This window comes from Colobus angolensis, unplaced genomic scaffold, assembly GCF_000951035.1.
Source record: "Colobus angolensis palliatus isolate OR3802 unplaced genomic scaffold, Cang.pa_1.0 Scaffold115, whole genome shotgun sequence".
Classification (NCBI taxonomy): domain Eukaryota; kingdom Metazoa; phylum Chordata; class Mammalia; order Primates; family Cercopithecidae; genus Colobus; species Colobus angolensis.
In genome coordinates, this window is record NW_012112586.1 from 3,538,286 (window position 1) to 3,562,495 (window position 24,210).

Here is a 24,210-nt window from a genome sequence, read left to right on the forward strand (position 1 = left end):
TGCTTCATGATGTCTGAGGCCTCAGCTGAGAGATTCCAAGACTGATACCTGGAATCATCTCAAGGCTTGACAGGGGCTGGGGAATCCAGTTCTAAGGTGGTTTGCTCAAATGGCTGATGTTCTAGTTTTAGTTCTCTCCACCTGGACCACTCTGCAGGGCCACTTGAGTCTCCTCACAAGAAGGCGCTGGCTTTCCCCAGAGAGTAAGATAGGAGTGGCAGTGCTTTTTATGCCCCACCTTTGGAACTCACATTCTGTCATCTCAGCTACATGCTGTTCATTAGAAGTGAAATAGCAGGTCCAGCCCTCGCTGATGCTAGTGGTAGTGCGATTGGGCTCACACTTTAAAGGGATGAGTGATAAAAAGTTTTTCAGACTTATTTTGAAACCTGCCATAGCCCTAAACTTATCACTGTTGTTAGAGGGATAAACTCTGCTAACTGATGAGGCTGTATTAGTTCGTGTAGGCAGTTATCAGAACATGGCAGAAAAGATTCCTGTTACAATTTCCTCCCCTGCCCCCTCCTCCCCAAAAAAAACAAAAAACAGAAACAAATAAACAATACCTAGATGTTCTGACGCTAGCATTTCATGTATTAAAATATCATGGGGACATACGACTACACAGAAATCTTTCTTCTTTTCTGGGGAGGACAGCTGATTTCACACAAATCCCAATGTTTTTGCATTCTTATTTTCTGTCAGCTCTTAGGACACAAGCTTTATTCGGAGGGTGATACTAGCAAGGCTCACTGACATTTTGCTTGAATGGGAGATTTTAAGGCCTGCTTTAGCAAAGTTGATATCTTAAAAAGCATCATTATAAGGTAGAAAAATTAAGGTGTCTAAAAAAACAGAATTCTTCATTTTAAAAAATAACTGACCAACAGTGAACTTAAAAATACCAGACTCCCTGTGTTAATGTGAGATGCTGTACACTTTGCACCCTAGTCTCTGCAAATAATTGACCAACAGTGAACTTAAAAATACCAGATCCTCCGTGTTAATATGAGATGCTATACACTTTGCACCCTGGTCTCTGCACCCGTAACTGTACAGGGAGCAGGTGTACTCTTCGATTCCCTTGGGAAGAACATGGTTTTGCATCTGGAAAACCTATTAGTTTCCATTGGGGGCTCGGGGTGGGGGTGGCCGGCTAGCTGATTCCTTAGTGACTGTCCACACATCCATGCCTCCCAGTTCTGTAAGGCTTCACCGCAGTGCTCTAAGACAGACACCAAGGTCTGTAATTTATACTTTTGCCCAAGCTAAAAATTATAGTGACTTTCATGTGACACAGCCCACATTTGTCTGATAACTGCCCTGTTCCTAATTCCAAGCCCAAGCTCCTCCGCAATTTTCAGTGCCTCGGTTCTCTGAATGAATTGATGAATGGCCTTAAGTTCCCATTTACATCTGCCCTGGAATCCCTCCCTCGCTGAGGAAGGCGGAACTGCACCAGCCAGTGCCGTTCAGTTCCATCAACATGCAAAGCATGTTGTGATGTGTTTCTGTTCTGTGGCTGGGCTGCTATGGCTTTTTTTTTTTGACTAAGCTAATCTTGCTGCTGCTTAAACATCAAGCTTTTAGCCTAGGCTGTGTCAACTTTCAGTCGTGTTTTTATTTTATTACAATGGAATGGTTTTATCCAACATGGGGGTAAATGGCTTGGCTAAGTGCTTTTGAAGCCCAGACTCATTCTCTGCTTATACTTGTGTCCGCTCTTAATGGAATTCAAATAAACAGTCCTCCGGCATGAAAGGCGCTCTATTAGATTTATTTCTAAATTCTTTTAAGGATGTCAACATGTAGCCCTTGGATGTGATGGGAGAGGCATAGCTGATCAACCCCCATGGCTGCCACGAATTAGTCTGAACCTATTGGAAATGGAAAGTTCAGAGAGCACAGATGGAAAAGATTGAACTGGTGGCTCAGAGTGAATTGAAAGGGCAGGTTTGCTCTGTGCAGAGAGACACCTGTGCAGTGGAGTGTCAGCAAACACACAGCCCCCTGGAGAATGCCTTCGCTCTTGGCTCCTGAAGGCTGGGTCTGCTTTCAGCATGGAAATCCTCAGGCAGCCCCAGCAAGGATTAATTTCCCCAAGTTTGAGGTTTCCACCTGATTTGAGGCTTGAAATTTAGAGTTGAGAGCATCTGTGTTCTGTGGCTTCCTAAACCAGCCTTCAAAACCATTCTGTAACTGACCAACAGGTTTATTTTGCCCACTTCCCAGACAGACCTGATTTATCAACCCAGGGGAATTGCAAAGGAGAAAAAGTATCATACACTTAAAGCCAGCTAAACAGGAGACAGCAGCGTTATTATTACTCAAATCAGCTTCCCAGAGAATTTGGAGGCTAGTGCTTTTCAAGGATAATTTGGTGGGCAGGGACTAGGGAAGGGATGTGCTGATTGGTTGTGGATGCAATTGTAGGGATATGGCCCTTGTGTGCTGAGTGTGGCTACAGGAGCAGTTAAGTCAAGAGTCTTGGGTCTGGGTGGGGCCATCTAGTCCTCAGAAATGCAGAAACCTGAAAGGACATCTCAAAAGGCCAATCTTGGGTTCTACAATAGACATCACTATTGTAGAAAGTGATGTAAATAGATAACGTCATATCTGCCAGAAATTGGGGAAATTGCAAATCTTGTGACCTCCAGAATAATGGCTGGTAATCCTTTTTATTTTTTTTTTTCTTTGAGACAGAGTCTCTCTCTTGCCCAGGCTGGAGTGCAGTGGTGCAATCTCAGCTCACTGCAACCTTCATCTCCTGAGTTCAAGTGATTCTCCTGCCTCAGCCTCCCTAGTAGCTGGGATTACAGGAGTGCACCACCATGACCAGCTAATTGTTGTATTTTTGGTAGAGATGGGCTTTTGCCATGTTGGTCTTGAACTACTGACCTCAGGTGATTCACCCACCTTGGCCTCCCAAATTGGCCTCCAAATTGGGTGTGAGCCACTGTGCCCAGCCTGGTAATCATTTAACTAAGCCTATATGTTAGTGGAATTCAGGCTTCTCTCATTTTCCTAACATGGTGGCCTTTCATTGCTTTTACAAAGGAGGTTTAGTTTTGGGGAAGGGTTATTATCATTCCAACTATAAACTAAATTTCTCCCAAAGTTAGCTTGGTCCAAGCCCAGGAGTGACCAAGGGCAGTTTGGAGGTTAAAGGCAAGGTGGGGGTTAGTTAGATCACATCCTCTATGTTTCTTATAATTTTCCCAAAGTTATCAATTTCTAACTGTTAAAATGTTTGCAAAAGTGGTTTCAACTCTACAAGGCAGATCATTTTTCATTTCATTCCACTGGAATAGTCACAGATTTCTCAAAGTATAATTCTATAAAAAAGATTTTCAGAAAGTTAGAGTTTCAAAAGGTTAAAAACATAACACAGTGAAGGAGGTTCCAATAATTGCTTCATTTATTGATATGCAAACTGATATGGTTTGGCTGTGTCCGCACCCAAATCCCATCTTAAATTGTAGTTCCCATAATCCCTGCGTGTCGTGGGAGGGACCAGGCGTATATAATCGAATCATGGAGGCAGTTTCCCTAATGCTGTTCTTGTGATAGTGAGTAAGTTCTCATGAGATCAGATGACTTTATAAGGGGCTTCCCTCTTTGCTCAGCTCTCATTCTTCTTTCTCCTGCTGCCCTGTGAAAAAGGACACGTTTGCTTCCCCTTCTGTCATGATTGCAAGTTTCCTGAGGCCTCCCCAGCCCTGCAGAACTGTGAGTCAATTAAACCTCTTTCATTTATATAAATTACCCAGTCTCGGGTGTGTTTTTATAGCAGCGTGAGAATGGACTAATACAGAAGCCAACAAGATGACATAGCTAGATAAAATTAGGTTATGAGAAGTTTTATATATATACACACATATGTATATATATTTATGCATACATATACACAGGGAAAAAGAATGCTTCAAGAGATTGAAGAGTTTGATGCAGAACAGTTTAATGCCCTAGGGCAATAAAACAATCCCCTTTGAGGCTTTCTTTCCTATAAGACAGAAATTATTCTCATCTCTACTGGACAAAAGTCATTTGTAATGTATCAGTCTACTCCAAGTTAACATCTAAATTGACAGAGTTTGGGCCCTGATCAATAGTAAATGGTATGTCAAATAAAGTTCTCTTTCCCTAGAGTCTCCCATGACATTTCAGTGGACTTGTCGAATATTCTAGCATGATTTTGAAAGGGCATGCAGTAATCGTTTTGCCTTATTTCCAAGTTTTGCATAGTTTTTCTTAGCAGGTTGCAGTCTTTTTTTTTTTTTTGAGATGGAGTCTTGCTCTGTCGCCCAGGCTGGATCTCAGCTCACTGCAAGCTCCGCCTCCTGAGTTTTATGCCATTCTTGGGCCTCAGCCTCCCGAGTAGCTGGGACTACAGGGGCTCACCACCTCACCTGGCTAGTTTTTTTGTATTTTTTAGTAGAGGCGGGGTTTCACTGTGTTAGCCAGGATGGTCTCCATCTCCTGACCTTGTGATCCGCCCGTCTCAGCCTCCCAAAGTGCTGGGATTACGGGCTTGAGCCACCGCGCCCGGCCTAGCAGGTTGCATTCTCAAACGTCCACAGAGGCAGAGTGGGGCCGTGTTAGTCTAGGGTGTGTGTTTTCTGTCCAGGGGCAGCTGCTTCTCAATGCCAAGGGCAGTGTGAGTCCCCTGTGACCAGGACCCCAGAATTTCCATGAGAAAGTATAAATGCACATGTTTATGTGAAATGTTCTGTATGAGTCAGGGTTCTCCAGGGGGACAGAACTAATAGGGGAGATGTACACATGGAAGGGAGTTTATTAGGGAGAATTGACTCGCATGATCCGAGGCAAAGTCCTGTGATAGACTGTCTGCAAGCTGAGGAGCAAGGAAGCCAGCAGTGGCTCAGTCTGATCACAAAACCTCAAAAGTAGGGAAGCTGACAGTGCAGCCACCAATCAGCCTGCAGCCAAAGGCCCCAGACCCCTCAGCAAACCGCTGGTGTAAGTCCAAGAGTCCGAAGGCTGAAGAATCTGGAGTCTGCTGGAAGCATCCAGCATGGGAGAAAGTTGAAGGCCAGAAGATTTGGGAAGCCAGCTTATCCCACCTTCTTTGCCTGCTTTTTCTAGCCGCGTTGGCAGCTGATTGGATGGTGCCCACCCACACTGAGGGTGGGTCTGCCTCTCCCAGCCCACCGACTCAACTGTTAATCTTCTCTGGCAACACCCTCACAGACACACCCAGAAATAATACTTTACCAGCTATGCAAAGTCTTATAGGCATCCTTCAATCATGTTGACATCTCATATTAACCATTACATGTTTTAATTTTAAAATATTGGCAATTAATTCAGTGAGAAGAAAAGATAACATTGTCTTAATCATTTTGAGCTGAGTACGTTGGTGCAAAAGTAATTGCGGTTTTTGGTTTTAATGGCAAAGCTGCAATTACTTTTATACCAATCTAATAAAATTCCATAGACTGGTGGCTTGTAAACAACAGGGATCTATTTCTATGGTTCTGGAGTTTGGGACTCCAGGATCAAGGCAGCTGCAGATTCAGTGTCTGCTGGGGATCTGCTTTCTGGTTCAGAGATGGCACCTTCTCACCGTGTGCTCACATGGTGGAAGGGATGAGCACACTCCCGCAGGACTCTGTCATAAGGGCACCCATCCCGCTCCCCTGGACTCTGTCATAAGGGCACCCATCCCGCTCCCCCGGACTCTGTCATAAGGGCACCCGTCGCGTTCCCCCGGACTCTGTCATAAGGGCACCCATCACGTTTCCCCAGACTCTGTTCCGATTGTCTTGCACAGGGCTTGCCGTCTAAGAGCATCACCTTGGTTAAGATCTCAGCATTAATTTGGGGGAGGGGCATAAACATCCAGTCTGTTGCAGATTCCATGTGGGCAAACAAAGTAGGTCCAAGGTTGCTGGATGGTGCCTTCTGAAAAGTCGTCTGGTAGACCCGAGGCTGTTTCAGAAAGGCAGCGCAGTCAGGAGTGAGGGAGTCTCCAGCCAGATGGCTCGGCTCAGATCCCAGCTCTGGTGCTTGCTAGCCGTGTGAAGATGAGCTGGGATTTTATCTAACTGTGTCTCATTTCCATATCTTTAAAATGGGTGCTAGCACAACACCTACCTCATCCACTTAGGAGGAGCTGATGAGTATCAGTGATCCAGAGAGTTCCTGGCCCGCAGCTGGCACGCAGTCCACGTTACTGTCAGACAGTGGGAGAAAAGAGTTTCGTCATTCTCCTGGTGGGCCGTTCTCACTGCAGTGTTGCTTTTGTTCCACGAGGTCAGTTTTTTCTCACTCTTTCATGAGACTATTTTTAGAAAACTCCATCCATTTCAGTGCTTTTCCCGAAGGACTGTGGGGAGTTGTGGGGAATGATTTTCTCGCCCCACTTGACGATCAGGGCTTGACATCCCACTCGTGGACATTGACTGTGTGCCGAGTTCTGGGGCTGACTCCTGCTCCTCTGAGTTCCTTGGCCTGTGACGTTGGCCCCGTATTACATTTCCTTTTCTGTAAAATGAGGCAATGGTCAAGCCTGCCTCAGAGGTCGGGGTGATAATTTCAAGAGTGAAATCTGGAGACAGCTAAGGACAGTGCCTGGGACATAGTAAAAGTTCAGTGATAGCTGAACGTTTTGTGTCCTAGGGACCGCTGTTTAAGCCTTAACCAACTCCTGCTTTATTCCCCACATTAAGCATTGTGCGCTCAGAACAGTCAGTGACGTAACATGGGAAACGGGGTAAAAGTGACAAGGACTGCCGTGGGCATCAGTAGAATCCCCGCCTCGAGTTACCGAAGAGGAAACAGAGGCTCATCCCCAAGAGGTGACTTTTCTTTGCATTATTGCATTGCTTTTCCACCTGCCCGGGACTCTGATCCAACACTCTGTTATGTGAAAACTTCTGTGTGTTTCTTGACTTGCAGTAGGTTCATTCCTGTTGCATGTGGAGGGATGCAGTGGAGTTATGTGGTGAGTGTATTCCAGTAAACTTATGAACCAAATCTAAGACTTCCCTCTTCCCCAGAACACATCCTCCACTCCCTGGAAGATGCAGCTCCTAAGGAAACTGAGTCCAATGATCAAAGACATTGGCATTTGGAGGGGACCCACTGATAATTGCCACCTGCAGAGGAGGTCTCTTCCGCAAGTCCTCAGAGAGCATGTGGGCCGCTACAAATGCAAATCCAGCTCAGCCAGGACCTCCCGTGTGGCAAGTGTCATGGGATTCATGCTTTCAAACCATCGGTTCTGGTTAAGACTTATATAATCAAACAGATGGGTTCACAAGATTTTAGTTTATATGGGAATAAGCTTTAGACTAAAGCAGAGGGAGGTAAACTTACAGGCAAGCAGGAAGGCTTGAAGGCTTGAGTGGTCTTGGAGGCTCTCGGCTGGGTGCAGGCTGACCTTGGGTCCTTCCCGTGGGTTCAGACAGCCCCTTGTTCCTGGTCAATATCCTCTGTGCTTCTCTTTGGGGATTTAGGACACCATGACATTCTCCTCATTGTCCAAGGAAACCATTCCCCTCATCTAGAAACACCATCAATTTCTGAAGTTAAATTGAGACCAGAGTGGATTCTGCACTTCAGTCTCCCCTTTCCCCCTGTGACTGTGGACTCTGGGAGGGTTAGAGGGAGGTGGTGCCAATGGCAAAGGCACGCTCTAATGGGGTGGCTTTTCCACAGGCCTTTCTTAAGCTGGGACTGGGTCTCAGATCTTTCTTCAGACCTGAGGGATGTTTAGAGTGGAGAATGTTTGCATCCATCAGTCTTCCATCATGTTACACTGGAGTTTCGTGGCAGTGATGTGAATTCAAGAGTAGTATTTTAGATTTGATATTTTACTGCTGCATAGTTTATTGTAATTTTTAGTGGTCAATCTCAGCATCCTGATTCAGCTTCAGAAAAGTTTGGAGAGTCTCCCGAAGAATGAGGAATGATTAGCCTTCCACAGAATCTTCTTTTAGAGGCACAGTGAAAAGCACATAAAACACAAGTGACAGTTTACGACTTACTATAAAGCATTCCCTTGTATAAGCATGATGCAGGGTCATGAATGAAACCTTGTCCTCACCCCTCGATGTTTTGCTTTCAACATACCACTCCTTCCCCATCTCCAGAGATCACCCCTGATCTGACTGCCATGGGACTCTCTGCTCTCTAAATACACAGTAGGCTTGAGACCCATTCATTTTTAGTCTTTACAAAGAATTGGTTGTGCATTGTTTTTTGTTTTTCTTTTCAGATGGGGTCTTGCTCTGTTGCCCAGGCTGGAGTATAGCAGTGTGATCACAGCTCACTTCAGCCTCAACCTACTGGGCTCAAGTAATCCCCCCACTTCAACCTTATGAGCAGCTGTGACTACAGGCGTGCATCACCAAGCCCAGCTCATTTTTGTATTTTTTGTAGAGACAGGGTTTCGCCATGTTACCTAGGCTGGTCTCAAACTCCTAGGCTCGAGTGATCTGCCCGCCTTGGCCTCCCAAAGTGCTGGTATTACAGGTGTGAGCCACTGCACCTGGCCTTGGTTGTGTATTTCTATGGATAAAAATATATACACTCAGCAAATAAAATCAAACTTGTATCCTCTTCTGCATCCTCTCTCCCCGTCCCCAGACCCCAGAGGTAACTTTGGTGCAGTGTTTTCAGGCTTTACACATTTGCACAAGGCTTTTGCGTGAGGTTGTGCAGGTTGTGGGTGGCGCGACTTCAGTTGATGACATCCACATAAACCAGGGGCTGCAAGCTGTGGCTCGAGGGTCAAGCCCAGCCTGTGCCACCTGTTCTTGTATATTCTGTGAGTTTAAAATCTTTACATTTTTTAAATGGTTAAAAAGTCAAAATAAGGTTTTACAATGTGAAAATTGCACAGAATTCCAATTATGGTGGCCACACACAAAGTTTTATTAAAATCTAGCCATACTCATACATTGGTGGCAGAATTGAGTAGTTGTGGCAAAGACCCTATGACTCACAAAGCCTAAAATACTGACTCTCTGGCCCTTTATGGAAGGTTTGCTGGCCCCTGACATAGACTGTGATGCAGGCATCTCCCTTGGAGTTTTACAGTGCGCAGCAGGCACCGCTGTAGGGAAGCAGTGCTGTGAACATGGGCACACACATCACTTAAAAATAAAACAGTGTTGATGTACTGTCATTCATTGTATTACTGCTAACACTTTGGTTGCCTTGAATTTTTCACTATTACAAATCATGCTGCAGTAAACATTCTTGTACTTTTGTAAGCCCTTTGCATGTCACTGAAGTTCCAATTATCTCCAACCGAGAGCAGTGTTAATGCTGGCGTGTGTACAATTTAATCAACAATGTGGCAACTTGTGGTAAATGAACAATTTTTCAATTTAATATTTATTATCATAGCCTGCGAGAAGGAAATCTGTTCTGACTGGTTTAAAAGAGTCTCTATAATGAGCTAGGAGATTTTAAAATTCTAAATGTGAAAAGCAAGTCAACTAATTTCCAAATAATTGGGAAACTGTTCAGCATAAAGAAAATGTAGTTTGCATGTGCTCAGATTGGCTGTATATGCAAATTTGATGCTGATTAACTTTCTAGAAGTCAGTTTTCCCTGTGGATACCAACATCTACCTGACTACATCTGTGCTAGATATTTGGAGAGAAGCATTCAGAATGAAAACTATATTTTATGAGCTAATATTTGCATGAATATTGAGATGTTGTTCCCTTTGTGAAGTAAATGGTGACCTCAGTTTCACCTTTATTTCTGTGCTCTGATCCCCACGCACCAGTAACTGCTGATGACTGGGTATTCCTCCTGGTGGAATCTGCTGGAACCAATAAAAAATGCCCGGCCGCTGTTATTTTTGGTGAGCTTTTTCTTCAAAGGAATCTAATTAAGAAAAGTATTTATTTTGTGTCCTCGCATGGAAAAGTCCCCCCCCAGTGTGTGTTGCATTGCATAAATATGAATAAATCGTCATTTGTAACAATTAAAAGCATTTGTGCTAAACATGTAGCCTCAGCTTGTCCTTTTACTGGAACATGCTGGTGGATTTGCAGAAAGCTTTCTGATCGAATGTTGCCAATTTCTGATCTTTATTCAACTCTAGGAAGTATTGTAGAAAACGTCCTGATTCCTACACAAGACATATGTATAAAATACCCTGTCCATACCTGCAAGCAAACAAACCAAAGCAACATAATGTGAACAACAACGGGAACCAACCCTTACCCACCCTGACGGTCTTGAAATGTGCATTGCATACTTATAGGAATCTTGATGTCGCCTTTGCTGATATTTTTGCCCCACCCACATCCCCTTAACATGTTTCATCTTTGCATGGCCAAGTTTCCCGTGAACTTAGAAACAAGTGCCTGGTGCACATCTGCCATGGGGGCAGGCCTGGCCCCAGTAAAAGATACGTTTATTAAAGGGCTCAGGGTTGAATGATGACTTGGGGGCCCTGTGGAGTGTTCACCCAGAACTGGAAAGAACTCCCCTAGCTCCTTCCTCCTGTCTGTGAGTCACGTGTTCCTCGTCCTTCAAGATTGGAGCTTTGCAAAAATCAATGTGAGCACAGGAGACATAGAGGAGAGAGAGAGAGAGGGGAGAGGGGAGAGGGGAGAGGGGAGAGGGGAGAGAGAGATCCACTACTTCTTTCCGACTTGGGCCTTTCACTTCCTCAGCTCTCACACAAAATACCTTCAGAAAGAAACTAGGTCTAGGTAGGATCATGGTTTTCTTTTTTTTTTTGGTTTTCAAATCTACAAATATATGGGAATTCCACACGTCAGTGGAGGCTCTTACCAAATAGAAGACTATTGCTATATGCGTGAACATTTTTCTCTTGCTGTTAAGAACTTATGCAAATATCCCCATCCGTTTGACAAGACAGGCAGGGTGAGGCGGTGTGGAATAGCGCCAAGCCCCTGGGTTTATTCAGGGGTCACGCAGCACCAAGATAAAACCTTGGCTCTGGTATTTATTATTGTTTAATCTGAACATTTTCTGAGTCAACTCCCTTATCTGTGTAATTGTGTATACTGATATCATGATTTATAGGACTGTTGCAAGATTCAGAGGAGAGAATGTTTATGCAATGCCTACCGCATTGCCTGGCAGGGAGCTGGCCTCAGTAAAGCTCAGTTCCTTCCCTGCACTTTGACTCCCCTGCTTTCCTCACCAGCAACAGTCATGGAGTGACCAGTTAGCTTTTGTAGATGATGAAGCCATATCCCTTTTTTGGTGGGAATGTCAATGGTATTGCAATTTAATAATTATGTGGTATAAATAGTCATCTATAGCTGTGTTCACATGACTCTAGCAGATTCAAATTCAATTATTATATATAAAGGAATTTGATTTTTGTGAAGTCAGAGCAAACTGCATCTCAAGGTTTTTATTTTCAGTTTTGGATTGATGACTCAAACTAAGCTGGGAGATTTGCTTTTTCCCCTAGAGAAACAGAAGTATGGTTTATGCTTGTATTTTTTGGTATTTAGGTATATATTTTAGAAAAGCTTGCTTATATTCTTAAAACTGTTTTAAAAAGCAGCATATTTATATAGAGAGATATCAAAATGGAATACACTTGGGTTTGGGAAATGACAGTTAATTAAACATGACTAGACCACTGTTGAAGCTCTGAGATGTCCCTTTGTAAAAGTGGAGACTGGAAAACCAGGGATGCTTAAGGTCTAACTGGTTGCATTCTAAACTCCTGTCCGTGATCACGTAGAACATGTTTTTCTCTGGAACATTTCTCCTTAATTACTAAGCCCCTACTCCAATCTTGGGAGTGAATGAATGTTCCAGCCTTAAAATAATAATTTGCAATTCTACAAGAGGCAGGAGGGGAAATACACTTGGCTGAGATGAGGCAAGAGGATGTGAACAGGAACAGTGGGATGAAGTTGAGGGAAGCAAGGAGGAAGATGAGTAGGACAGATAGTGGTGATAGAAGAATTCACTTCTTCACATGGCTGTCCCTCCCACTTCAAGGATGTGTTGACTCACATGTGCTGATGGGACCTTAACAACTCATTGGTTTCAACTCAAGATACTCTAAGAACCAATCTTTGGGAGTTGCTAAAATGATCCCTCAAAATTATTTTGAATTTTCGTGATTTATGAAATTGAGAAACAGGAAAAATTAAAGTAACTCATCAAAAAGACAAACCCAGTGAAAACACCAAAGTGCCCACATTTTCCTAAACAGAAACTATCTAATTTGCAAGTGACTATCCTACACCTCTACCCAGTACAGGATAGTCCTTGCTAAGAGTCAGTGTAGACTATTTTACCTTCTCGATACCATTTTCTACTTTTTCCCCCATTGGAAAATGAGTCTTTTTGATGTTCAGATTTTTTAAGTGCTAAGACCAACCTACCCAAACAAGACATTTTTATCTCAAGACTAAGCTGAAGCATTCCTGTACTGGGAAACAGTTCTCGTTATCTATTGAAGAACAAAAATTGTCACTTCTGTGTCCCAATTCCTTCATGCTTCATTTCAGGACAGATCCTTTAGGGACGATATGCACTTGAAATCTTTACAGAATCGCTGTGATGGTTTCCAAAGGAACCATTAGGAAATCAATGATTTTTGAGTATTTTATGGGCAAAAAACCACAATTACTTTTGCACCAACCTAATAGATGTCAGAGACAAAGGACGCACCGTTGGTTCAGAGAGGAAAATCCTGCTGGAATAAATCGCCACGCTCAGCATCCAGAGGGAGGTCAACTCTCACTTAGTTGAGATAATTGAACAGATCAATCAACACATTATGCAAAATCATTGCTAAACTCCAACTTACATAGAGTGCTTTTAATTTGAGCAGACACACCCCCATTTCAGGTTCCTGGAGCTGATAAGTTCAGCTGTGTCATTCTGCTTGGAGTCCCTAACACTATTGCGGGCAGGTGGTGGATGTGGCTGGGGTCCTCTGAAGGCTACCCCATCCGTGTCGGGTAGCTTCTCCCGTGGCTACCTTGGGATTCCTCATTGCATGAGTTTTAGGGTTGTCAGACTTCTTGCACGACATCTCTTTTTTTTCCTGGGCAAGTATTCCGAAAGACAGGAAGTGGAAGCTGCCAGTCTCTAAGGCTTGAGCCAGGAGACTAGCAGAATGTCACTTCAGTCCCGTTCTGCAGGGAGGTCAAAGCAGTCACAGAGCAAGGACGTGGCCCTCACCCCTGGATTAGAGGAGTGTCAGATATCTGTACTCCACTACAGCATAGAAAACCAGTGAGTGTTCCTAATATTTGGAAATGCCTTTTGAACCAGTGCCTTTGCTGATTCTAAGCTATGGCCAAGGGTGAACAGAGCTGACGGGAGCTGTTGGAAGCCCCTCAGACATGGGAAGACTAAAATTGAAGTTCAAGGCTACCACAGCAGCCAAGACTGAGGGTAAGAACCTGGAGAAGAGGGAAAATCCTCAGAGTGATTCCAGCATTTTGCACCCCTGTTGCTCTTGAAACATTTCCAATTAATCACAGCAGACAAAAGGCTGGGGAATTGAACAGAAAGTGCCAGCTAAGAGGCCGAGGAGGTAAGCAACAGCTCATAATAATGTTGACCTAGAGAGACAAAAATGAAGTTCAGGACCTGCCCAGGAGGATGGTCCAGTCAACATTCGGGCTCTTGGTTGCAGTTCCCAAACGGCCAGAAGCCTGGAACACGAGTGAACCAGAAATAATTAATCCTCACTGAAACTCAACATCTACTTTGAAATAGTTCAAGCACAGCCTGGATTAACAATCTCTCCTCTTACTCTATTGCCTGCTTGCAACAAAATAAATCCACAGTATTTATAATTTTTCATATACATTGTCTGGCATCCAGTGAAAAATTTCCCAGGCATAACAGAAACTAAGGCCAAGGGAGGGGGGCAGAAATGGACTCATGGATGATCCAGATACTGGAATTTTCATAGTGGATTTAAAAATAACTATAATAAATCAATAAAAGGAAACATGACAAGATTAGCAGGAAATTAAAATATATACAGAGAATCAAATAAAAATTCTAGAACCAAATAATACAATAACCAAAATTAAAAATATGATACTTTGGCTTAAGAGAATTTTAGAATTGAACTGGAATACAGATCAGGAGAAAATATTCTGAAGAGCAAACATGAAAGAGAGAAACAGAATTTTCCAAAGCTAGTGAGCAACATCAAGCTACAGATTCAAGAAGTGATATGATGTCCAACCAGAATTGCTGTAAAGGAAATCACACCTGGGTATATCATAATGGATTTGCTAAAAAGAGGAACATGACAATTATAAGAAGCAACAATAAGATTAAAGTTGACTTTTCAACAGAAATAATGACATTCAGAAGACAATGGAGTGATGTGTTTAAGATGCAGAGAACCCAAGGACCTAGAATTCTATATATAGAAAATATATTCTTCAAAAATGAAGACTATATAATAGTATTTGTGAAAAACCAACCAGAAAGACTTTGACACAGCCTTCAGTGAAAGAGATGCTAAAGTCATTTTCAAATAGAAGGAAAACCAGCTCTAAGCAAGCATGCAAATGCAGGAATGAATGAAAGGCTGTGATAAGTGCATGGGCAATTAAATGAAAAGTGATCACAGACAGTAATAATTAGATAAACGTAGGTGAGTTTGAGGTAGGAGGTGAGACTTGACTCCAAAGGTGGGGCTTGGGCTCTGGACCAGATTGAAGACTACCTGAAACAGGGACAAGGCAAAAGCACCTCCCCATAAGAGATGCCCACCAGTCCATGTCAGTTTATCATTGCCATGGTAACACCCAGAAGTTGCTTCTCCTTTCCATGGCAATGACCCAATGACCTGGAAGTTACCACTCTATTTCTAGAAACTTCTGCATAATTTGCCCTTAATTTGCATGTAATTAAAAGTGGGTATCAGTATGACCACAGAACTGCCTCTGAGCTGCTGCTCTGGGCACACGGCCTGTGGAGCAGCCCTGCTCTGCAAGGAGCAGGACCTCTGCTGCTGCTCTTCACTGCTGCTTCAGTAAAAGCTACCACCGATTCACCATTGAATTCTTTCCTGGGCAATGCCAAGAACCCTTCTGGGTTAAGCCCCAATTTGGGGGCTCACCTGCCCTGTGTCAATTTGGTTTGAATTTTACTGAATATTGTTTATAATACAGTGATTTTGCTTTGACAATCACTTTAATTTGGGTTAAATCTAATATGAACTTGTAATGAAATTTTGAGACAGACCTTACCAGAGGGGCAGCTTGAGGGGCTTTTGTAGGATAATATTTAAACACAGTCAGTATCTCTAGAATTTGCATGTAGTAAGAGAAAGAGCAAGTATGGTGATTGCAAGCGGGACCCTTCCCATCTCAGATGTGTTTCATTCCCCAAAAAGGTTGTGAATGGTTTTGTTGTTATTTATTTCTGACTAATGTAAAACGTGTTGCTCTTGATACCTCTAAAACAGCAGCACGAAGAAAGACATTCAGGTTTTCTCTGCCTTTAGAAGTTCTTCTTAGGCTATGACATTTCTCAGGAACTTAAATCTGCATTTAAACATTCTTATAGGGAAATGTTGTTTTGATTATTAGTTATCCCTGGGATATTAGCCACAAAACAGATTTACTCGGTATGCGTATTTTAAATACATGCATCCATACGTATTAATTTCGTGTTTATTTCCCTTGAGTACATATATTTCTCTTCTAGATATTGAAATAAAATGAATAAGGAAAGTACCTGATCTCACCAGTTCTCTGTACACCAAAAGGTAAACTTCTCGTTTTGAAAACACAGGGAAAGGTAGCACTTTAATTATTTTACCAGCTAGCTCCATGGGAGTTTGTTTGATCTCGTTGCACTTGCATCAGAGGTAAAGGAAGTAGAAATGTCAGCTGATTATAGAGCATAATCATCACCAGATGTTTTGAAATTCTTCCTGTCTCGTGAATAGATGACTCTATCCTTCCTTCAAATGGATGGTGCTTAGTATGACCTCCACCCCACTCCAAGCCCAAATGGAAAGTGGATTTTATGATTCAAAATCCTATTGTGATTAGTTCATTAAGGACTGTGATTCAGCCCCTTGACAATGCAAAAGATGAGTTCTGGGACCATAGAAGGGAGAGGTTATGATTCTGTTGGAACTGAAAGCATTGATTTCACCATGTGGCCTTACGACACCTGCTTATACTGAAGAAATTTCTCCAAGTGCAGCGTTGTTCTTCTCGTTATTTAGAGGTGCATAAGGGCTCACAGGCTTCGCTCAGAAAGTCCAGCACTGCAAGGTTTTCTTTTAAACCTGATGAGATTTGTCAGATGAACATCAGTGAAATTGTTGGACTCTTTAATAGTGGTAAATAATCTCCCTAAACATTGGGATTACATTTGTCTTGGCAAGATACATTACAAGAGAGATGAGGGATCCTGAAGGTAGAGGGGATAGGCATGAGACCTCATCTCACACACACTCCAGGTCAAATGCCCACCTGGCAGAGTGACTTGCAGGCTCACCTCTTCAAATTATACGCTTCTCATGCAAGCGCTCTCTCCTTCCCCCTTCCCTCAATTTTTTCAAGCATGGCATAAGTTACTGTATTTCATTAAAAATAAGATGTCATAAGATTTATCCGCTCTTCAGATGTGTTGAAATATGCAGGCTAGTATTGACCCAATGTAAGAATGCCTGTTCCATGGCACTGCATAAGTTCTTTTTATTTGTTGGTTTCCGAGACAGAGTCTCACTCTGCCACCCAGGCTGGAGTGCCGTGGCATGACCATGGCTCACTGTAGCCTCAACCTCCTAGGCTCAAGTGATCTTCCTGCCTCACCCTCCCATGTAGCTGTAACTATAGGCACATACCACCATGCCCAACTAATTAAAATTTCTTTTTAATTTTTAAAAATTTTAATTTACTATATTATCCAGGCTGGCCCTGAACTCCTGGGTTCAAGCAATCCTTCCACCTCGGCCTCTCAAGGGGCTGGGATTCTAAGCAGGAGCCATCACGCCTGGCCACTTGATAAGTTCGGATAGGTTCAGGGAAAGGTCAGTTAGATGGTTGTGAAAGTGTCTTTCAATATCTGTTTTGTAGTGTGTCAGTAGTAGTTTTTTGTGTGGCTGGTATTTCTCTGGTTACAAATGTGACGTGTTTGTATTATAGACTCTGATAGCGTGAGGTTTTCTTCCTGTCCATGCTCTTGTTTCCGCTCATACAAGGTCAGCACCTCTTGAGATTGTTTGCTCATTTTTGTTTCTGCAGGTTAGTTTGATCCTTTTCCCTTTTGATTGCGTAAATGATCTGTCAGTATCATTTAGCATGTAGTGGTTTTCAATACATCATTTTTGCGTTCCACATTCCGTGTGTTTGATTTATGTCTTGTGATTCAATGCAGTTATGATCACTTATGGGGTGGAATCGTGTCATAAATTTGACGTGTTCTGTATGAGTAAGAATATAGTAAATAGTTGACAACGTATTTATAGACTAATATTTTAGATAGATTTATCTTCTAATTGAGGCTTTCTGAAAATTCTTAATCTATTATTTGGTCATATTCTTTTTTTATTAAAATGTTTTTTTTTATTTTGGAAAATAGTAGTCTTATGTGGAGATTCTTCTTCAAAAAGTGGGTTCTATGGGCAAGTATATTGAAGACATACTGTGAGAATTAAACAACGTCTTAGAGGCAGTACTATTTGTATAATACACTATGTTCATAACATTGTCAGAGATTTGGAAACTTAACTTATTTGTGTTTTACATTTTTTGCCACATCCGGAACCAACAGTACTATTTTTTGCTGAATGTTCTCTTTTGTAATGAGATACTTTTTCAATAATAAAATATTTTATCATAAAATTTTACATAACTAATGTAAGTGGAAAGCCAGGATTATTTATGAAAAATAGAGGCTAAAAATTGAGCACAACAAAAGCAATCAGGATGACTCGTCTCTTAGTAGATACGGTGTCCTGCTCTGTCTCCACTAAAAGGGGAGATCGGCAATGCTAGGGGAAATTAAAGATGCACCAGCAGGAAGCAGAAATCTCTCCCTCGCCTCAAATCTCAGATCTTTGGGAGGTCAAGGCTGGAGGATCACTTGAGCCAAGGAGTTCTAGACCCACCTGGGCAACATGGTGAGACCCCATCTCTGCAGAAAATTAAAAAATCAGCTGGGCGTGGTGTCATGTGCCGGTAGTCCCAGCTACTCAGGAGTCAGAGGTGGGAGGACCGCTTGAGCCCAGGAGGCTGAGGCTGCAGTGAGATAAGATCACACTACTGTGCTTCAGCCTGGGAAACAAAGCAGGACTCTAACTCAAAACAAAAAATAAAACAAAGAGAAATATTTCTGCCTCAATGGCATCAATAGGATTGGCAAGAGATCGGAAAGAGAATAATTTCTTCACAGAACGACCCAGTCCTATTTAATGCCAGTTTTTTAAACCACCTAAAATCTCTGTGTCTATCCCCAGGGTCTCCATCACTTTGAGAAAATGAGATGTTGCAATTGTGGAGTTAGACATCCAGGTTACCACACACGCGTGCTTAGAGCAGGGGCTGGCTCTTAGGAGGCGCTTAACGAATATTAGCCATTACGATTATTACTTAATGTTCTTATATATTAGTTTTAGTTTTATTAAAGGGACCAGAACCCATTTATCCAGTAGACTATTCCTGAGTTGATTGCTTTGGTATTCTAGGGAAAAAAGAGGACATTCTCATTTAAATACAATTAATATTTTAGCAGCGACGCATTCACCTTCACCACGTCCTCGTTGATTTCTCCATCTGTGCCTCTCACTTCGCAAAACATCACTTTGCCTATTAAAAAAAGAGAACTTAGGGCAAAAGTTTCAGAAAGAGTTTAAATGAACATCCCAAGTAATATTAACATTTCAGGGCACCTCATTACTATTATAGAGGGAAGAAGGAAATACAGAAGCTAAAATTAACACACTCTTGGCAGAAGTTCATGGTTTTGAGAAAAAGTTTTTTTCTGAGCAGCCCTGGGACCAAGGGTTGATTAAACTGGGATTTCATCATCTCTCAGCCCTGAATGAATGAAATAAAAAGTCATTCAATCTAATTAGACAATCTTACGAGGGCTTCGAAGCAACCACCTATGGCAATTTCTTTTTTTAATCTTAAAAATAGATTTTTTCAGAATTATGTGAATCTTTTCTGTCTTCCTTTTGAGATTTGATACTCTCCAAGGGGGAAAAGAATAATTCAGAGCACGTTGAAAACTTTTGGTAACTACATTGTTGAGACTTTAAAAAAGTAGAATTACGTATATACATGGGTGTGTGCATGTGTCAAATACAGTATTTAATATGTAATGTGTTAACTCTGTGTGTTTATACATCGCAGTGCCCAGATTTGATTATTTTTACGTTTCACTGTGATCAAGTTGAATACAATTCGTCTGTACTCTGCTAGAGACTCCCCCAGTGCCGCAACCAAACAGCACACTCAGCTAATGATTGTTCTTACATTTAGTCATCATTGACAATAACAATTCTAGGTGATAATTATTAAGCATTTCATGCTTTCCTTATTAAGCTGTAATGCTCTATTTACTAAGCACTAAGCAACCATTGCATTCGAGTGTTGTATTTAATTGTTACAAGTCCCATGAGGCAGGGGCCCTTGTTCGATGTTTGAGTATTAGGAACTGAGGCACGAATGGCTTCAGAAGCTCGCTGGCGTTGCCCAGGCCGCCAGGGTCAAGCCGGAACACAGCCTGGAGCTGGCCTGTGAAGCCGGCGGCCTCACCGGGAGCCGCCTTGCTGGAGGAAGGCCTGAGGGCGGGCTGCAGCAGCCCCGCGCTGGGCCTTTTCCTTTCCGTGTGTGCATTCTCGAAGGTCTGGATTACCCGGAGGAATAAAAAATAGATATATAAATATTTTTAAATTTATAGAAACTTAAAACTAAAACATATTTTATTTTCTCATGATAATTCATGTTGTGGATTGAAGTTGGAGAATGTTTGTATTTTGATGCTCGCGGAACTGTTTACTGAGAGCTTACAATGAAGGGCCGCTGGACGGGTGCTCAAATGAAGGAATTCAACCCTGGGTGCCAGGGACTTGGCATAGGCACTTTCGTGAATCCTCAGACAGCCTGGGAGGGGCGTGCTTGGGGCCGTAGTCGGGGAGGGGCCGGAAGCTCTGTGTGGGGGTGAGTGCCCAAGGTCGGGGGAAAGCCCGGCAGGTGTGCTGCATGCCTCAGCCGACACCTCTCACCGCACCAGGTGTGTTGTGCAGAGGAAGAAGAGCCTCCGGGAGCGGCGGTCTCTCACCCAGGGAGTGTGCAAGGAAAAGAGAGCTTTGATTTGTATGTAATTTACATTTTATCCTAAACACTTAAAAACTTGAGGTTATATTTTGTAATGTGCATGATATATTAGTACATTCATGGGTGTCATAATACACATATTTAGGGGCTGTATTAAAATAACTTTTACTGATCAGGGGTGCGTTTGAGTTTGGCAATGAGGAGTGTAGATGCCAGTGGGTGACACACTGCATGAACCCTGTGGGAGTCAGACACTCACGGATGTTCTGTGTGGGAGCTGGGTTTGATCAGCGCTCACCTCACCTCCCAGTCGCCGCAGGCTTGGCCCTGCAGCGCGTGATGGCCTCAGACTTAACTGCACAGCACCCACGTGGTTCCTTTGGGTCCGGATCGCCTCTGTGGAAGCTCCTATTCTCTTTCCCTTCAGATCTTCCAAGTGACCTGCTATGGACCGGCTCGGTGTTTGCAGTGTTTTTAATAGTGTGCTATGATAGCTCTCCTTATATTCATATATGTTTTTTAAAATATGCTCCGTCTTTTTTTAAGGCATATTCCTAGAAGGGGAATTCCTGGGGCCAAGACTACCCACCTATTTTAAGAGTTTGAAGTTTAAGGCCAGGTGCAGTGGCTCACTTCTATAATCCCAGTGCTTTGGGAGGCTAAGGCAGGCAGATCACCTGAGGTCAGGAGTTCAAGACCAGCCTGGCCACTATGGTGAAACCCTGTCTCTACTAAAAATACAAAAATTAGGGCCGGGTGCGGTGGCTCACGCCTGTAATCCCAGCACTTTGGGAGGCCGAGGTGGGCAGATCACAAGGTCAGGAGTTTGAGAGCAACTTGGCCAACATAGTGAAACCCCGTTTTTACTAAAAACACAAAAAATGAGCCAGGTGTAGTGGCACGCACCTGTAATTCCGGCGACTCGGGAGACACAGACAGGAGGATTGCTTGAAACTGGGAGTCGAAGGTTGCGGGGACTGAGATCACATCACTACACTCCAGCCCAGGTGACAGTGTGAGAGTCCGTCTCAAAAAAAAAAAAAAAAAATTAGCCGGGCATGGTGGTGGGCGCCTGTCATCCCAGCTACTTGGGAAGCTGAGGCACGAGAATCGCTTGAACCTGGTGGTGGAGGTGGCAGTGAGCTGAGATTGCACCACTGCACTCCAGTCTGGGCAACAGAGGGAGACGTCATCTCAAAAAAAAGAAAAAGAGTTTTAAGTTTAAAAGTTCCTATTCTAAACTGACCTCCAAAAAATGACAGTAGTTTATACTGCTAAATGGAATATAGAGCAGTGTGTGGAATATCAGTTACATTGTTCCCTTGCCAACAGTAAGTATTATAATTAAGGGGAAAAAAGAATATCTCATTATTCTTTTAATTTGCTTGTCTTTGATTACTACTAGGTTAAATCGTTTTCTTGTTTGCCGCTGGCATTTTTTCCTTTGGAGAATCACTCTTTCCTATTCATATCCTACGAATAGTATTTTTTAATGTTAGGGTATTTCTCTTTTTGATTACTTTCTAAGAGCTCATTCTGTATTTAAAATAACACTTGATCATATATGGCACAAATATTTTTTACCCAGTTTAACCAACAGTTACAGAGCCACATCTGTGTTAAGCCTGTCTTTTCTTACTCCTCTTTCCTTGGATTCAGTGGAAGGGCGATGGGCAATCTAAAATCTAAGTAACTAAGGAATCAGATCTAGGGAAAAGTGCAATGCCTGAAGTGGCCATTCTGACAGACAAAGTTTTATAAATGTTTTGTCTCTCTCCTTCCAGATAAGAAACCGTTGCATTCTCTCAAATTGCATCTAGACCATAAATGCAGTCTTTCAGATTTTTAGGAAGAGACTTGGAAAGACGCTTTCTATTCTGGAGCATACCTTGGGCAGTCCTTTTCCTCGATCGTACCTGGGTTGATGAGTGATTTACAAAAGACAGTGTGGACATTCTGAGTTAATAGCAGCTCACCCATGGCTTTTAAGCCTGATGTATGGTCATCCTTTAAAAAGACCAGGAATCCAGTGTAGCAGTTTCTGTAATGGAGAGAGCAACTCCTCCTGAAAAGCACATTGAATGATCAAATTTTATTGGTGCATGAAAACGTCAGAGGTGAAGATCCTTGTTTGGTGGGGCAGCTGTTTAGACTTAGGTCTGGGTAGTTGCTTTATTTTTGTCTGAAGAGAGAAAGAAAAAAATAGATGTTTTGGATTACATTTTGTGGGTAATTATATATGACAGATGTATTAAATTAGCCATTCCAGGGTTTTTGGAAATCTGCCTCTAAACTATAAATTTTATGTGACTTTTTCATTTGCAGGTGGCACGAAACCATTTCATGTATATTTCATGGGCTCCGGAGAGGCAGGAAGTCCAGGAGCTATTGCGATGTTCTACTTCATTCATTCTGAGAGAGACATGGGCGGGTGGTTGGGAAGTAAATCATCTGCGTTTATGTTTTGGGTTAAAAATATTAACAGCAGATCGAAGACATTGAAAGCAAGCTTTTCATTTGGTGGGGGGAAAATCATTATTAGAAAGATCTGAGCAACTTTGGAGTGGGAATAAATTACTTCTCCTTGGTTTTCATCTTTTAAAGCATAAATGCTTCTATTTGGAGAAGTTGCCTCATTGAGGAAGAAAAAGGTGCTGTTCTTTTTTGTGTATGTGCATGTTTTTTGTTTGTATTTTGCCTGCAACTATAGAAAACTTTAAAAAGCAATTGATTGTAAACTTAGCAACTTAACAACATTCATCTGGACATGCGAATTTTGTACTGAGGTCTTCAGTACAGTCCTCTCTGCCTTGTAAATAGCACCGTGGACCTGTGTTTAGTTTCAGTATTTCCAGCTACCATGGAAAGGGAATATCCTTGAGAATAAATTCTTTTAGGGAGATATCAACAAAGAAAATTGTCACAAAATACTTTCCACAAACATGCATATTTCAAATAATGCAAGGAGTATCTATAAAAAAAGAATCACTAGACTTGGGTAGCCCATATGTTACTGCCTAGATTACATAATTATTTCTGGAATACATTCCTTTAAGTGGCAGTGGTCTCACACAGTGCTGTGTATTGACAACAAACATGTGTCCTGGTTTCCATTTCCTAGAGAGTGTCTTTGAACCCAACTCCTTTCTCCTGTAGGTTGGGAATAGATTTCTTTTCTTTTTCATTTACATTTTCTTCTTTGCTTTGCAAAATTTGGAATCAATTAGAGGGATAGATTTGTTAATGATTTCCTTAATTAGTCTATTAATGGCTAGAACTACAATGTATTTTTTTAACAAGCTGTCCAAATCTTTAAGTTTGTAGAGATGTAAGTACTGTACAATAATGGTTGCCTCAGACTGCTGGATTTTAGTAACTCTGTGTGTAAATATCAACAGACGCCTAGAGAGTCATTTTACTGCAGTAATTCATCTCTTTTTATGATTTTGGGGACCCTTTTTATGATTTAATGATTCATGGGAGATGTTTATTTTATGCACATAGAAGGAAGGTAGTGTCATGTTGTTGTTATAGAAGCACTAATTTTACTTCATAAAGAGCTAATGTATACATCTTTACATTTAGGAAATGCAGCATGTACTTGGGTAATATGACATTCTCTCAGTTAGTATTCGGGGGTACACACACACACACACACACACACACACTCTGCATTCCTGGAGATACAAGCAATCCACTTAATTATCAGAATCATTTAGTTAACAAACACCAATTCTGTTGATCATAGGAAACACTGCATAGATATTGAGATTCAGCTGATGGAGAACTCTCTCTCTCCTGTCTCGAAAGGATGCTGAGATCACAAGGTCTCAGCTCCAAATGTCTGCAGAGGTCAGGGAGCACATTAGACCGGAGGATTAAGCCAGATGTGAAATGGTAGTTGGAGCAGACGGGGCTTTTTAAAGGATTTTGCAATATCTAACC

At 42.3% G+C, this 24,210-nt stretch overlaps 1 protein-coding gene and 1 long non-coding RNA gene across 2 annotated transcripts in view; both read left to right on the forward strand.

Moving 5' to 3' along the window:
* Positions 1–24,210, forward strand: part of TMEM132D (transmembrane protein 132D) — an 838,093-nt gene that overhangs the window by 40,283 nt on the left and 773,600 nt on the right. The gene's annotated exons all lie outside the window — the stretch shown is intronic.
* On the forward strand, positions 7,155–7,834 carry LOC105525545. Its single transcript, XR_001003939.1, has 2 exons — positions 7,155–7,249; positions 7,434–7,834. It is a non-coding gene; the product is annotated as an uncharacterized LOC105525545 (long non-coding RNA).